Raw genomic sequence first — 16,257 nt, 5'->3', positions numbered from 1 at the left:
AATGCAGAGTGAGACCTATTTTTGGGCTTTGCAATGCAATAACACACGGATAAGAAACTTTACTTTTGTTTTAAAAGCACCCATTTTGAAATTCAGGATGTTAACTTGACAGCAATAAACTTGAAATAGATGGTATACATGTATATGAAATCTGTGTACTTTTTTGTCAATCATCCTTTCCCTAAGTATTTAGTTCACTTCCATTTCTTCAAGTAAAAGCTCAAAATAAAATGAGATAACTGGATTAACTTAATTTTTTTTCATTTAATAGCTTTCATATGCATAATTAAGTTTCCCACCTACTCACACGCAAACATGTGATATGTAAAAAATATGGTTCTGTTAAATATTGTTTTATTGTACTGTAATTAAGCTATTTTTTAGACGTTTTGGACACTGGCCTTCTTCAGTTTTTCTATCGTCTTGCCAACCTAGATTGGTACACGGTCAACATGTCACATGTTACTTAAATATTACATTAAGGTAAAATACAAATGACACATGTCCCGTCCTCTATTGGAATTTAATGACCAGAACCCAAGAAATTGAAGGCTAATTGAAATGTATGCAGCAAAAATACCATCACTGCTGCAAGTAATAAATTGTTTCAATTGAATGTTTAAATTTCTTTTTTAGTTATATACTGACCAGAAAAAAGTTCAATGATACAATAATTATATCTTTTTTTTTAATTTCTGGCGTCAAAGTATTAAAAAAACTTTTGAGATTTGTTGAATAGGTGGTTAAGGCCAAAATAAATAAATTAATTTTTAATTTTGTTTTAGATCTGTGTCAGAAAAATGACAATAAACTTTAATGCAAATTTTATGTATTTCATGGGCTAAAATAGGGAATATGTTCTTGCCAATAAATTATCTTGAACCAAAAACGGCAGTGAAAAATAATGGTATATTATTATGTATGGCCTAGTCAAACTTAATGTAAATTACACATAGGGTATGTGTGGGAGCAGATTATTACCCCTTGAAAACATTGTGAACCAATGCAAAGAAGATGTTGATTATGATGTTTCGAGGGACAATATTCTACCCTTGCACACTCTTTATTTGATATATAAACATGTGTTTTGATGTTAGACAGAATATGATTTTGGAAGAGCTTTTCATATAACAAGTATTCTATGGGAACTTTATTGACCTTATCATATATTTCTGATACAGTACCATTTAAACGAATCGATTTCAAGATCTTCTTTTTCGATTTCTGTGTTTTTCGGAGTCACACCGCATACCGCGGATTATACTCCCAATTTCCTCCAAAGATTCTCTCCCAACACCGTGTGGCTGTAAATTGGTTTATTGCCCATTGGATGTCCTAAAAATTAACGACGCGTGTCAACATAATCGGATTAGCCAGATTATTTACCTATGTACATTTAATCGATCTTGATTGCACCTGTGTGCTTTTAAAACACGGTATTAAAATTTTAACAAATGTTTTCCTTTCTTTGACAGATAAAGATGTGACATTATCATTCAGCATAAGATAATTATTCTTATATGTTTTTGCCTTATGTCATTGTCATTAGAAATAAAACGTACAAACCAAGAAAAATATGAAGAAAAAACTTATATTGAATTTCTATTATAGTCTGGTCAGGTAATACTTTGTGTTCTTTCAACAAAGACAATTTTACCACAATTAGAATCTTTTATGACTTACTCAGTAAGCAATTTCAGGTGCATATTTATTTTGCAATGTAAAATATTATGTTTCACTACCTCGGTACATGACCGACTTGAATTATTTGAATTCCGAAAAGAAACTGTAAAGTGACAACTCTGTTGAACAAAGGGAATAAGTTTTGTATGCATGCCCTTTATTCGTGAAAACAAAACGCTGAGAGAAATTCCTCGCCCAGGCACAACACAACATTCACAACTTAATTAATTATACGGAAAAAAATCATGCGTTTATCTCTGTTATTGATCTTTAATTATTTTTTTTTTTAAATTGGATGAGCGCAATCCGTATTTTACTGCTAGTTAAAAGTCCTTGGCGAAATGAAAAAAAAAGAACTATTTCAACAATTACTATAGAAAAAAATCAAATATTTATAACAAAAATATTAAAATGAAATTATATCGTGTACCCAGATGCTACAAGAATAAATAAGTGGACAGGATTTTAACGATCTACACATTTTCACAGAGGATCTCTACCAACACCCAACTTAAGTAACGACATGCATCGTGTTTTCATCTACAATAAATTTATATTGTTGACCATGGACGTATAACTAATGTTCATCTCTACGTCCGGTTTTGACTGATAAAACATAAAAAATAAAATAGTTAAAGAAGACGCGTGTTCGTTTATTAGGAAAAGGATTATATTTTAGATTCCGGTTAATCAATTGTTAAAGGACCTTCTAGAGCCTCAATACTAATGTACAAAAATGTCAATCATTAAAACAAAGCAACTTTAAAAACCTGAATGAATTTTTCCACGGTCGTTCAGAGAGGTCACCTGAGTTTACTGGTACGTGATATTATTTCCCGCCATATAAAGATCTCTGCTATGGATAAAATTGATGTCAGCTATTTTTGGAATTTAATATTGTGAGCGAAGTCAAGTTCAAGTTCAACCACACACTGTTGATCACTGAGATGTGTATTGTGGAATTGTCTTCCCACGGCAAATTAATTTCTTTTAAAATCTTTTAAGATCAAGTGCTGTCCAAAATACAACACACAAGTTTACATTCATTGTGCGTAAATAAATATTATGCAAAGACGAGTCAATGCAGCTGTGGAAGTATTCCTGTTGTAGCCGAAATGTATTATTATCCTAAATTAATGCCAACAAATCGTAAAAAGAAAATGCCATAGACTTATTAAGCATAACGAATGGTGAACAATATTTTCTTTTTTACTTGCATATACTAAACTTTGAGTCACATAATTTTCTTTAAACTGCTCACATTTAATCAGCGGTAGTTTCTGTTTATTTTTACACAAGTATGTCACTTTTCGTAAATGTTTTTTATAAAACTTTAATGCAATTGAAAGAATTAACAACATTTTGCTTTTAAATCTTTTATTTGTTTCAAGCAATTTTTAACAAAAAAATTAAACTTATCCTATATAAAAAAACATTTAAAATTATACACTTGTTTGACACTGAAACTGGTACAGTAGACCGGAAATATAATTGTTTATGACGTCAGGTAATCCAATTATCCTATCAGTCGTGTGCCGGTATAGATTAAAGTAGGATTAGGGCAATTAATTCCTCGGTGTTGGGAGTGAGCTTGCTTTCAAAATTAACATTTACACGATTCGGGAGAGATTACTCCTAAATTCCTCCCAACATTTTGGGAGGAATATCGGAGTTTCTCCGAGTGACTCCGAAATTTTCCTTGGTTTAGGGTGTAGGAGAGCTGATCCGTTTGAATGGTACTGTAGTTTTCCCCACCTATTCACATATTTTCAAGCTGGAAAATGTGACCTATTCCAGTGGCATGTCCTATCACCTTGTATATAGGAAGTGTTCCCCCCGTGGCCCCCTGCCATCATTAACTCAACTTCTCAAAGGCATTTACAGCCATTAATGCTGCGTCTTGAGCACAATTCTGTACAACATTCGCGAGAGCGTTTTTTACAACAATAGCTGGATTAATTTTAGCAGTTAGTTGAACAGGTTACACTCTAAATACAAATGTATGTTTGTCTATAATTCACCGACAGGTACCGTCTAACCTTGGGAACGATTCTAATTTTTGGTTCAAAGAAGTTTAGAAAAATATGCCAGCTTCGTATTTGTTTCGTCTATAGGTTCATCATTTCGCCACTATCTAGAATCGATGTCTATATTTTTTTGCATGCATGTGATCGTATTGCGCATAATTTCATGGCTAATTCCCGGCACAGTTGTCGACAAGCAATTCTGCGGAACCGTTACTCTAAAGGTCTTTATCATGTTTTCTGATTTGTGCTGATGGTCCGCAAATTATCAATAAATTTCATAAGTACCTACAAGCTACAGTTCCACTGCAACAACAAGCCATGCTTGTTTAATTTAAAATCTTGTTTCTTGATAAGCTTCACTTATGAGTATAAGTCGAAATCATCAAACGCTTTGAAGATCAATAGTATTCTAGATGAACAATCAGATCCCGATCTAAAAAATTTGTTTTCCTATCGGCTATCGTCAATAAAATGTTTAGGGTTGGCGTCAGAAACAGAGGTAGGGTCAGGAAACCGGAAACTCACAATTTATTTATTTTGGCCTAAAACAGTAATATGGCATACTTATGAAGCTAAATGAAATGCCCCTTTTGACAAAGGGTCATTAAGGGAAAAACACATGATAAAACATCGTGATGTAGATATTTTTGAGACATCAAATTTTCAAGTTTAAAATTGTGATATCTCATAATTTATTTCTTAAGATATAAAGAACGATTTTGAATGGTAAATACAAAGGGAATTATTCAAAGCATCATAAAAATTAAAATGTTCATCTATGGTAAGGGAGGCAACTCTAATATTTTGTAACGACTTGTCTGGGTGTGAAAGTATTGATTGTTAATGATTCACTGTCCGCCTGCTTAATAAAACTGGTTAATATCGCTTCTTAATGGATTCAAGGATTCCGTAGATGTATTTGTCTGAATGTCTTAATAATCAATAACATTAATCAAGCCAGAAAACCATTTTAATCCATTTACATCCTTTGACACTGTGGCAAATGTCACGGAAGTGAACCCGGTTTTCTTCATTTGAAACAACAGATAATTTGACTTGAAGAATACCAAAACTTTATGAGTCATAAGAAAGATTGGGTTTTTAGTTTATGTGTTAACTGTCAAGATAACACATGCTACAATATTGATAAAAATTGTTTTGTTTTCCTCTTACCCATTTCAATCTGTAGTTTAGCCGCTTTAATATCCACGCATGCTTACAGATGAATGTCCAACTTCCGCCAACTGAAGCGTGACAGGTACTTTCACTTTCGATTTGACCTTAAACACGTGTTTACATGTAAACACTCTTTATCGGATTTTTTTCAATCTGTTTTCTGACATCTTTTTTACGTTCGGATTTGGAGAGTGAATGGGTCTTGTGATCTGATCCATCGCAGAAGTGGGTTAATTCATGATAATAAATATACTGCTTATTTGTATTTGAATTTCCAATAACATTTTCCAAAAAAAATGTATTCAATCAATTTTATTTTTAGAAAATGTTACTCGAAATTGACGGGGAATATTCTGATATATCTACCACCTTCAATTAGTAATCAATGGTAAGAAGGACGTAGTCTTGTTAAACTTTTTTAGACTGATGTGTCATTTTGTTTATTTTCTTTGGTTACATCTTCTGACATCAGACTCGGACTTCTCTTGAACTGAATTTTAATGTGCGTATTGTTATGCGTTTACTTTTCTACATTGGCTAGAGGTATAGGGGGAGGGTTGAGATCTCATAAACATGTTTAACCCCGCCGCATTTTTGCGCCTGTCCCAAGTCAGGAGCCTCTAGCCTTTGTCAGTCTTGTATTATTTTTAATTTTAGTTTCTTGTGTACAATTTGGAGTTTAGTATGGCGTTCATTATCACTGAACTAGTATATATATTTGTTTAGGGGCCAGCTGAAGGACGCCTCCGGGTGCGGGAATTTCTCGCTGCATTGAAGACCTGTTGGTGACCTTCTGCTGTTGTCTGTTCTATGGTCGGGTTGTTGTCTCTTTGACACATTCCCCATTTCCATTCTCAATTTTATTGTCTTAAGCTCAAGATCGTTAACCAAAGTAAAACATTTTTTTCAGGTAATTAGTCAGGATATCTAAATTATACACATACTTTCAGTTTATTATCAGAAAACTTTATTTTTACACTTACTAATTTGAAGCTTTTATTAATAGGGAAATGATAAAAATATAACAGCATTCCTTTGGCTATGTCAGGGACTTTCTATACTGTTAGTATAGACTGTCCCTGGCTATGTTAAAGTATTATGGAAAATTGCCACGTAGCTGCAATGTTGATTGACGTTTCGTGGACTTAAGAATGAAATGGCAAAATTTAAGTGAAGTGTCTCAAAATCTTGACATAAAATTAATATCACTATGGTTTTTAAACTTCATGTATATGTTGTAATTCATTAAGAAGTGCAAAATGGTGTCTTTTCCACACTCTGTCGGAAATATCTATACAATATGATTTTTGTCGATCCATACTATGCTGGACTATTGTTGATTTATTTTTTATTATAATAAAAACAAATGGACTTGTGGTAAGCATGTTATTCTTTTTTAAAAAGGGAATATTACCCAAAGGTTTTCCAAGTTTTACCAATATAATAGCAATTCCTTTGTCTATACTGCAATATAGTGGAAATCTTACCCAAGTAAGTTGACGTGTTATGGACTCCTAGAATGATATGGCCAAATTTTAAGTGAAGCTCCTCACAATATAACTCACGCAAAGAAAACCTTGTTGAATTTACTAGGTAAACAATTAAACTAACAGTCGGTGTACTTACATGTCGTTCTAGTAAATCTTACTCGGCAGAAAGTAAATTTACTAGACTGATGATGACTAGTAAATTAACTAGAAAGTGCAATCTAATTTAAATATAGAACTCGGATTTCGTTATACTTCATCGTATGAAGTAACGAAATCCGAGTTCTAATTTTCAATTAGACTGGAAAGTCTGGTAACCATAACAAGAAAAAACAAAATTACTAGTTAGATTTCTCAGTTGCTAGATAAACTAGTTTACAACTACTAGTTATTTTTTCAGTGTCCGTAATAAATTTTATCAAAGATGTATCTTCTCTCTGTATTTAGAAAAACATTTTGTTAATGGGAGTTGAATGTACTCAAATATACTCCCATATACAGCAAAATAACTTTGATAGTATTAGTGTTTTTTTTTATATGTATGGATTTAGTACCATAACAGATATTTGTATATATTTAAGATTTGGTAAGTTTAATCACAGCCATTGAGAGGGGATAGACTGAGTTGCATTTTGTGATCAACCAGTGAACTACTACATTCATTCACAATATTTTTTATCTTATAAAGTAACCATTCACAGTTAAACTCTTCAGATAGGAAGTTTGCAAAACAAAATATACGATACAGTTTCTCGTGTTTTACCAAAAATTAATCTTTTTAAAAACTATTGTAGTGTTTAAAACCATTTAATCCACCTTGTATTAACACGTCGACTACAGAAGTTCGACGTAGACATTAAAACATTCAACAATTATTCTGTAAAAATTGAGTAATACGGTTTAACTTACAATATGATTTCCTATCAAAACTTAAGACCCATACAAAAGTTATGCTTGGCAGGCATATAGAAACTTTATCTTGATAGGATATGTTGAAAGCAACTTAGTTAAAGCTATACCCCTACATGCCTACACCCTTTTCCTTTTCCTTTTGAGTAAAAATTAAAGTACTGACGTACTGTTTACGAACGAACCCAATTTCTGATGATTGGCAAATAAATCATACAGATTTCTATCACCTTTGCAACTACTTGCTTTCTCAAGTCAACTAGAAGAAACTTGCCGTTGATTTATCAAGCCAACTGTCAAACATTTCAGCCACATTTAAAACAATAATTGCATACTAGTATTTAACATTTAATCAATTGGCTAGGTTCTATGGGCACAGAGGGTTGAAAAGGACAACTGTTATTTTTTTAATGTGTTTGCACTGTCTGAAGACTGGATAATGCATTTAATGAATATTTGTAGTTCGGTCAGACACCCTTCCTCAATACGAGACTGGAGAAGTTTAAGTGACTATAATTCTTTACGCACGTGACCATTGTTTCTGTAAACAGAATGCGTTGATTGACCCTATATTCCTTAAACTGGACAGCGCAGACCTTTCTTATTTTGAACATTATCTTTTTTGTTCTTTGATTAGGCTTAGAGGTATAGGGGGAGGGTTGAGATCTCACAAAACATGTTTAACCCCGCCGCATGTTTGCGCCTGTCCCAAGTCAGGAGCCTCTGGCCTTTGTTAGTCTTGTATGTTTTTTAATTTTAGTTCATTTATATGTTTTGGAGTTTAGTATGACGTCCATTTTCACTGAACTAGTACACATTTTTATTTAGGGGCCAGCTGAGGACCACCTTCGGGTGCGGGATTTTCTCGCTGCGTTGAAGACCCAGCTGTTATCTGCTCTTTGGCCGGGTTGTTGTCTCTTTGACATATTCCCCATTTCCATTCTCAATTTTATTAAATAGTTCTAATATTAAAAGCAAGACCTCGTCTATTTTCTTAAACATGTCAGTCCATAATATATTAAATTCATATATATTTTATAAAATGTTCTGCTTTTTGGATGGGTTGTTGTCTCACGCGTTTTTACTATCAATCTAATTATAAAAGCAATTATTTCATTTGTATTGATGAATTGTTCAAACGTGAGAGGTAAATTACAGAAGTCGTTTTTGGTTCGCCTAGCTTAGTCAATAGTGATCAAGGAACTATTTAACTGAAGGACATGTTAACCTGATTAAAAGTGTAAACTGGACCCTGTTGTGTTCAATTATCGCCACACTAGCGGAGATTTAAGATGTAACATAACTAGTGATACGAGTACCTAGATAACCCGAAAACAGTCGTGAAATTGAACCAGTAAAATATCGTTTCATCTCGGCCTCTAGTAAGTGTTCTACAACTAATCTTTCAGTGCTTTTAACTAGTTCCTTAACTACTATCAAAGAACTTATCATTAACTTTTGTAATAAAATATATGAAAAGTGTAAAACATTCTTTGGATGTTTTAGATAAATTACGTGCTTTTGATGGTCCTTTTGATTCTGTTGACAGTTTTGACTTTTCAACTCTTTACACTACATTTCCACACAATCTTATCAAAGAAAAGTTTTCCTATTTAATTAAATGGTCGTTTGGTAAATCTGAATGCAAATATATTTGCTGCAACTCATTTAAAGCCTTCTTCTCTAATGAGAAAGGAAAATATGCTACATATACTTACTGGAGGTGTGATGAGATGATTGAAGCTGTTAATTTTCTCTTTGATAATATTTATGTACGTTTCGGCAACAAAGTTTATCATGCGACAGGTTGTAGGTATTCCTATGGACACTAATTGCGCCCCTTTAATAGCAGACTTGTTTTTGTACTGTTATGAATCACAGTTTATGACCAAACTCAGGAAAGACCCGTCTAAATTGCATTTAATTTATAAATTCAACAACACTTAAGGTTATCTTAATGACATTCTTTCGTTGAATAATCAAGAATTTTCTAAATATACTGCCGAAATTTACCCAAAGGAACTTACTTTAAATAAATCAAATGTAAACGATAATAACTGTCCTTTCCTAGATTTAGATATTTCAGTTTTACACGGGAAACTCCGCACTAAAATTTACGACAAAAGGGACGATTTTTCGTTCCCTATTGTTAATTTTCCTTTTTTGGATGGTGATGTTCCTTTAGCACCAGCTTACGGTGTTTATATATCACAACTCGTTCGCTATGCCCGTGTCTGTTGTGACGTTTTCGATTTTAATGAACGTAATCTATGTATTACTGGTAAATTATTAAGTCAGGGATTTCGTTACCACAAATTACTTAAAACCTTTACTAAATTCTTCCATAGATATAAAGATTTGGTTTTGAAGTTTGGTTGTTCTTGTAGAAAACTTATTTCAAACGGGATAGCACATCCTCATTTTAACGCAGCTGTTATTTACTTTGTCCGGAAATTTAGAAACGATCCTTGTAAACTTATCGATCATTTAAATAAATTTGTTCTAAAAGGTTACCAATTCCACACTGTAATTAGATCTTTGAATATTGTTTTTATTGGTATTAATGTTGATTTTGTTATCAGTAAATTAAAAGCAAACTAAATATTATTTTTATATACATATGCACATTTATGGATCTACAATATGTCGGTACCTGTATCTTGGCATTACACAAGGTCATGTTTTTCTCTGACTGTTTATGACGTCTGTACACTAAATCCATTGGATGTTGGATGTGTAATGATTGATAATTTAGTCTTAGATGCATGATTTTTTTTATTAGTTGTTATTGGCTTTGAACTAGCTGTCAGTAACTGCGAGTACTCTCAGATCTGTACTTAATGTCTTTTTGTTGTTGGGATGTACAAGTACCCGGCCATGTCCACTCTTTGTTTTTGTTAGATGTATTTATATTTGTATCAATCTGAGGAATTAAGCCTTTTTAAACTGATTTTTATAGTTCGTTCTTATGTTGTACCGTACCACCACTATCCCAGGTTAGGGGGAGGGTTGGGATCCCGCTAACATGTTTAACCCCGCCACATTCTGACTGTGTGTGCCTGTCCCAAGTCAGGAGCATGTAATTCAGTGGTTGTCGTTTGTTAATGTGTTACATTTTTGTTTTTCGTTCATTATTTTGTTCATAAATTAGGCCGTTAGTTTTCTCGTTTGAATTGTTTTACATTTGTCATTTCGGGGCATTTTATAGCTGATTATGCGGTATGGGCTTTGCTCATTGTTGAAGGCCGTGTCATTTGGTCTCTTGTGAAGAGTTGTCTCATTTGCAATCATACCACATCTTCTTTTTTATATGCATTGCAAATGTAATTTCTTTTTTATGCCCCCGCCGTAGCGGAGGGGGCATTAAGTTTTATCCTTGTCCGTCTGTACGTACGTACGTCCGTACGTACGTACGTCCCAAAGTTGGTTTCCGTTTTCTAACTTTAGTTTGCCTCAACCAAATGTTATGAAACTTATACAAAATGCTTATTACCACTAAATACAGATCAAGTTTGAATTTTGGTGGCGTCACTTATACTGTTCTAGAGTTATGCCCCTTTATAAATGGAAAAATTGCTAAATTTTTCGTTTCCGTTCTTTAACTGAAGTTTGCCTCAACCAAATGTTATGAAACTTTTACACAATGCTTACTACCATAATATACAGATCAAGTTTGAATTTTGGTGCCGTCACTTTTACTGTTCTAGAGTTATGCCCTTTACAAATGGAAAAATTGCTAAATTTTTTCATTTTTTTTCTAAATATCAAGTTATTTTTAAAATTGGAGTTATCTTCCTTTGTCCATGATTATAGTTGAATCAACTACAATCAATGCTTTATACAATGCAATGTTTAATTTTGCCTTCCACTGATAAATTAAAGCAATGTTTACCCTTCATTTCTAAAAATATTTTAAAGTCTTCTTTGAAAATTGAGTTATCTTTCTTTGTGCATAATGGTAGTTGAATCAACTACAACCAATGCTTTATACAATGCAATATTCAATTTTACTTCCTACTGATAAATTATAGCAATCTTTACCATTCAGTGCTTACAAGCACTTTGATTACCATTCTAGGGTTATGCCCCTTTACAAATGAAAAAAATTGCTGAATATTTCGTTTCCGTTCTCTAACTTGAGTTTGTCTTAACTATATGTAATTTCTAAAAATATCAATGTCATTATTCAAGTAATTTTTAAAATTTTAGTTCTCTTCCTTTGTCCATGATTATAGTTGAATCAACTACAATCAATGCTTTATACAATGCAATGTTTAATTTTGCCTTCCACTGATAAAACACAGATCAAGTTGAATTTGGGTAGTGTCACTTTAACCATTATTGAGTTATGACCCTTTATAAATCGAAACATTGCAAAATTTTTAGTTTCCATTCTGTAACTTAAGTTTGCCCCAACCAAAAATTATGAAACCTATACACAATATTCATTACCACAAAACTAAGATCAAGTACATTTTTTTTGTTTCCGTTCTCTAACTTTAGTTCGCCTCAACCAAATGTTATGAAATTATACACAATGCTTATTAATACATAATACAGATTAAGTACTAAATGTGGCGTCACTTTTACCATTCTTGAGTTATGTTCCTTTATAAACATAAAAATTGCTGAATTTTTAGTTCCTGTTCTCTATTTAAGTTAGCCTCAGCCAAATGTTATGAGACTTACACACAATGCTTATTACCACAAAACTCAGATCAAGTTCAAATTTGCGTAGCGTCACTTTTACTTTTCTTCAGTTATGTCCCTTTATAACTATATGATATGCAAGCGGGGGCATCATCTGTGTCCACATGTGGACACAATCCACATTTATTTTATCATAAATCACTTGAAAAGACCACTTAAAATACGGTTCTTGTGTGGAAAAAAACAGTTTAGGCTTGTGAGCTTGTTTTCTGAATATCTAGGTACCCAATCCTCAAGGTAACCTTTGACTGGTATACATACATCATCAAATAAGGAAATCCCTGCGTAAACAGATATTCAATTTTTTTTCTGATATATATTTCTCACAAAAAAAAAACATTTTGATATTACAAATAACTGTTCTTCAGAAAAAAATCTTTATATCGCCTTGGTTGTCTCGTGGTAGCGTGTTCGCCTCGATTGCGGGAGGTCGTGGGTTCGAACCACGGCCGGGTCAAACAAAATACTTTAAAATTTGTATTTGAAGCTTCTCCGCTAAGCACGCGGCATTAAGGAGTAAAAGCAAAGCCGTGTCTCGTCCTGAATATGCATATTTAATTTTCCGCTGGAAGTTAAGCAGCCATCATCATCATCATCATCATCATCATCATCAAAAATTATTTCCATGAAATTTCATTGATAATATTAACACATATAATAGATAATGAGTGTTATTATGCGCTCGACAACGCCAGCGTCTTAACAATAAAATGTTTTAACATCAAAACAGTCGAAGAAATTGTCCCATAGCATGACTTCGGATTTCATCCTGCGTAAAAAAAACAATAGAATTTAAAGATATTATAATGACCAATCTAACATGGTTTTTAAAAAGTACAGAGAGTGCATTTCTTTCTAACACAAACGATGCAAACGGCTAAGCGCGCACATGTTTTGATCATTTGTTTCTAACATACGTTTGCAAAGTTTACATAAACTATGCACTCGCTAAATATGCGTCTACAGTTTCTCGTTCATCGTTTGTTAGTAAAAACGCTACATTTGTTTCTAACTTCAACCGGCTTGAATTTTATTAAAATAAAGAAAACATTGGAACAATCTGCAAAAAGACAAACAATGCAGTGAAATCTTCACCCTTAGTAGTGCCTATAATAGCGTATACACGTAACAAAAATATAAAAGAATAACTTGCTAAATCACGGCAATAGTTGGGAGACTTTTGAAAAGGGACCCATGATTTACTACAGTATAAGCAAATATTCCCAAAACACTGCATGTTAGTATTAATCTTAATTGTAGGCAACAAACATTCATACATATGAAATAGAAAAAAACGGTGTAAAGTCTTGAGATTTATTAGGTATGTTGGTTGAAGGAACCGCATTTAATTATAATCGCGTAATAAGTCTGTTTAGTATTTACCAACAACATGTGCATGCATTATTGAAAGTTCAAACAGGGTCAGAAAACAGTAATTAAACGATGTATTTGTTTCTACTTTTGTAGCGTTTAGAAAACGACAACAAACGCCACACAACGTTTACAAAAAGTAGGTTAGAAAGAAATGCACCCAGAATATCATTTAAACGCATATATACTATCAATAAAATTGTTATTGATTGAATTAAATGATATCGAAGATAAGGTTTATAAGGGTTTTCTATTCGTCGATTATAATCCCTTAAGTTATATATATTGGAGAAAACTTTAGTATCAGTCAATGCTTCAACAATCCTGAGGATGAAATTTAAATCAGAAGCTTTGATACAATTTCTTCATTTAACACTCCTTCTATACGTTAGGGGTAAGTGATTTATTATTTCAAAATTAGTTGTTCAACTGTATTTGATATTTATTGAAGTGTTATTGAACACAATGTTCCCGTATGCAAAGTGTACACCTCCTTCTTGAGAAACTTTTGAAAAATATAGGAATGCTTTTATAGAACGATTACTTTTGTTAGTATTATACCTTAACAAAAATGGGCATTTTTAAAATATAAAAATGTTTCATTTTGCCGTGAAGTAATACATAGACGGATTTCGTTTTATCATCTAACTCATTCAAGACTTTGATAAGTTGGAACCTTCAAATGAAGGTGACAAACAAAGGCGCTATCCTGCATGGCATCAAGAATGACTATGGCTGAAACTTCTAATAATCCCCTCCTAAAAAATGGCCTAATTTCAGGTTTTTCCAAAAATGAAGTCGCTATCCTGGCGACAACAAAATGATGACGAACGGACGAATAGTGATAGTGATTTCATGATAATTGACAAACGAACGAACTGAGGGACAGGTCAAAAAACATTAGATCTTCGTTGCGTGGGATATGATAATAGCCTACATTGTTCTTTATGGTACCAGTATTGGGTATTTTCAATGAACTGCACAATAGCAACACCCAACATATTCATGTCTACACTAGTATTTCAACTTGTGCTATATGGTGTCTTAATTTATTTTAAGGTATTACTCTAGCATCATCTTCTTAGTCTTAATTTCTGGGCAAAATAATTGTTAACAAGTTAAAGATAAAAAATAGTCTTACTTTGAGTAAAGCAATTGTAAGGTTTAAAAAATAAGACAACCTGTAATGTCATTTTCTCTTCAAGTTGATCGTTTTATTTTTGTATTGAAGATATGCTTGATTTGTCATTATCTTTAAGGATGTTCGCTACTCTATTAAAAAGAGTTAAAAGACTGTTATAAATTGATAGAATATAAAAACGGAACTTCGAAAGTAGAAAAAGGACAGGTCCGTGTTAATGTTTTTGAGATATAACAATTGAAAATTTGGCGGGAAATGATTCTCTCTGTTATCTTTCAAAAACTATGAAAAAATAACAAGTATTTTATAAGAATGTGAAAAATGTGTTTTTAAACTATATGTATTAAAATTATGAGAAGAAAAGTAGTGCAAATTTTTTATTGGCACTACATGGATAAAACTAGAGAATTCCGAATATCTGACAAAAAGTGAAAAACAAGAGTAGCAAACAACATTAAATGAACAATTTTTTAGGTTTTACTTAGAAGTTTTATATGTTTATTTTTTCTTTTATGTTAAGATCCTATAAATGTTAGAGCAGGAAATGTACAAATGACAATTTAATTAATGAAACTACCTTTCCTTTTTTTCCTTGAATGTTTTTGTTTTTGTGTTTTGTGTTTTGTGTTTTGTGTTTTGTGTTTTGTGTTTTGTTTTGTTTTGATTTTTCTACTTTTTTTTTTCTTTTTTTTTTTTTTTTTTTTTTTTTTGTTGTCGTTAGGTTTTTGATTTTATTTTCATGTTTAATAATAGCACCATAATAAACATTATCTGTATATCTTCAACTAATTATAAGATTTGTTATATCACGACTTAGTTTTTTCGGTTATCAGTCATTTCATCGGTGGGTGGTTTTTTTTATCACACACCACATCAAAAATATTCGACTTGAGGAAAAATTAGGTTATTTTTCGACTTATTGTATAACTGTTTAAAACAAAATTTACGTGTCATGAAAAAGGACAAATGAATAACACATGGATTATATTGGTTTGCGAATACAATTGACGTTTCTAACATAATTCAAAACGCATATATTAAAAGGTTTGGGTTTCTGTTGAAATAAACACAGAATTAACTTGTATGAATAAAGTAGATGACATAATCTCTGTTTTTGTTGAATATAATGTCTTCGATTTGTAAGACATAAAAAAAAATATGTTAAGTGCTAGTATAGCCGCAGTTTCTGACATCAGTCAGAATGCAAGAATCAATATGTCGGGGTACATTTTGAATACACTGGGAGAATGTTACCTAGATAACATGCATGATATGAAACATTTGTTGATCAAAGAAAAACGTACAGATTTTGCTGTCAATTTTTTTCAAATGAAACGGAGCCTTTCGAAAGAAAAGACAAAGTCTTATGTTCTTCATTTCACTATTTCACTGATGGTGTCGTTCTTATTTCAGCGAATACTGTAAACATAGATATTTTCACGGGTTGTTTTTCCAAGGTTTTTATTTAAAGTTTAACCTTTTTATCAAGTCATTTAAGCAAAACCTTTGTAATAGTTTTGTCAAATTTTGGAACACGAAAAGAACAGATACAAAAAGAAGTAAATTAGATACTTATATCAAGCTAAAAACATGTTTTTCTAAAGAAATTTATCTATCTTTAAACAATTTTCGATTGAGAAGTGCCATATGTAAAATCAGAATCAGTGCCCATGATCCCAAAATAGAAAGAGACAGGTGTAAAACTTTATATATAGAAAGAGATCAGAGGCTTTGAAGGAAATATACCCTTAAT

The 16,257-nt window shown here is 32.2% G+C and overlaps 1 long non-coding RNA gene across 2 annotated transcripts in view; it reads left to right on the top strand.

Moving 5' to 3' along the window:
* Nucleotides 1-8,239, top strand: part of LOC127702195 (uncharacterized) — a 305,823-nt gene extending 297,584 nt beyond the window's left edge. Inside the window, exons 1-2 of one of the 2 annotated variants that reach the window (XR_007982314.1) lie at nt 5,415-5,429; nt 7,928-8,239. This is a non-coding gene — a long non-coding RNA (uncharacterized LOC127702195). Of the gene's footprint in view, nt 1-5,414; nt 5,430-7,927 lie in introns of those variants that run through there. The other variant, XR_007982315.1, reaches the window with a different exon arrangement.
* Nucleotides 8,240-16,257: the final 8,018 nt, after the last annotated feature.

Source organism: Mytilus californianus, unplaced genomic scaffold (assembly GCF_021869535.1).
Source record: "Mytilus californianus isolate M0D057914Y unplaced genomic scaffold, xbMytCali1.0.p SCAF_5, whole genome shotgun sequence".
Lineage (NCBI taxonomy): Eukaryota > Metazoa > Mollusca > Bivalvia > Mytilida > Mytilidae > Mytilus > Mytilus californianus.
Note: the sequence above shows the minus strand (reverse complement) of the source record. Positions and strands in the feature narration are given on the sequence as shown.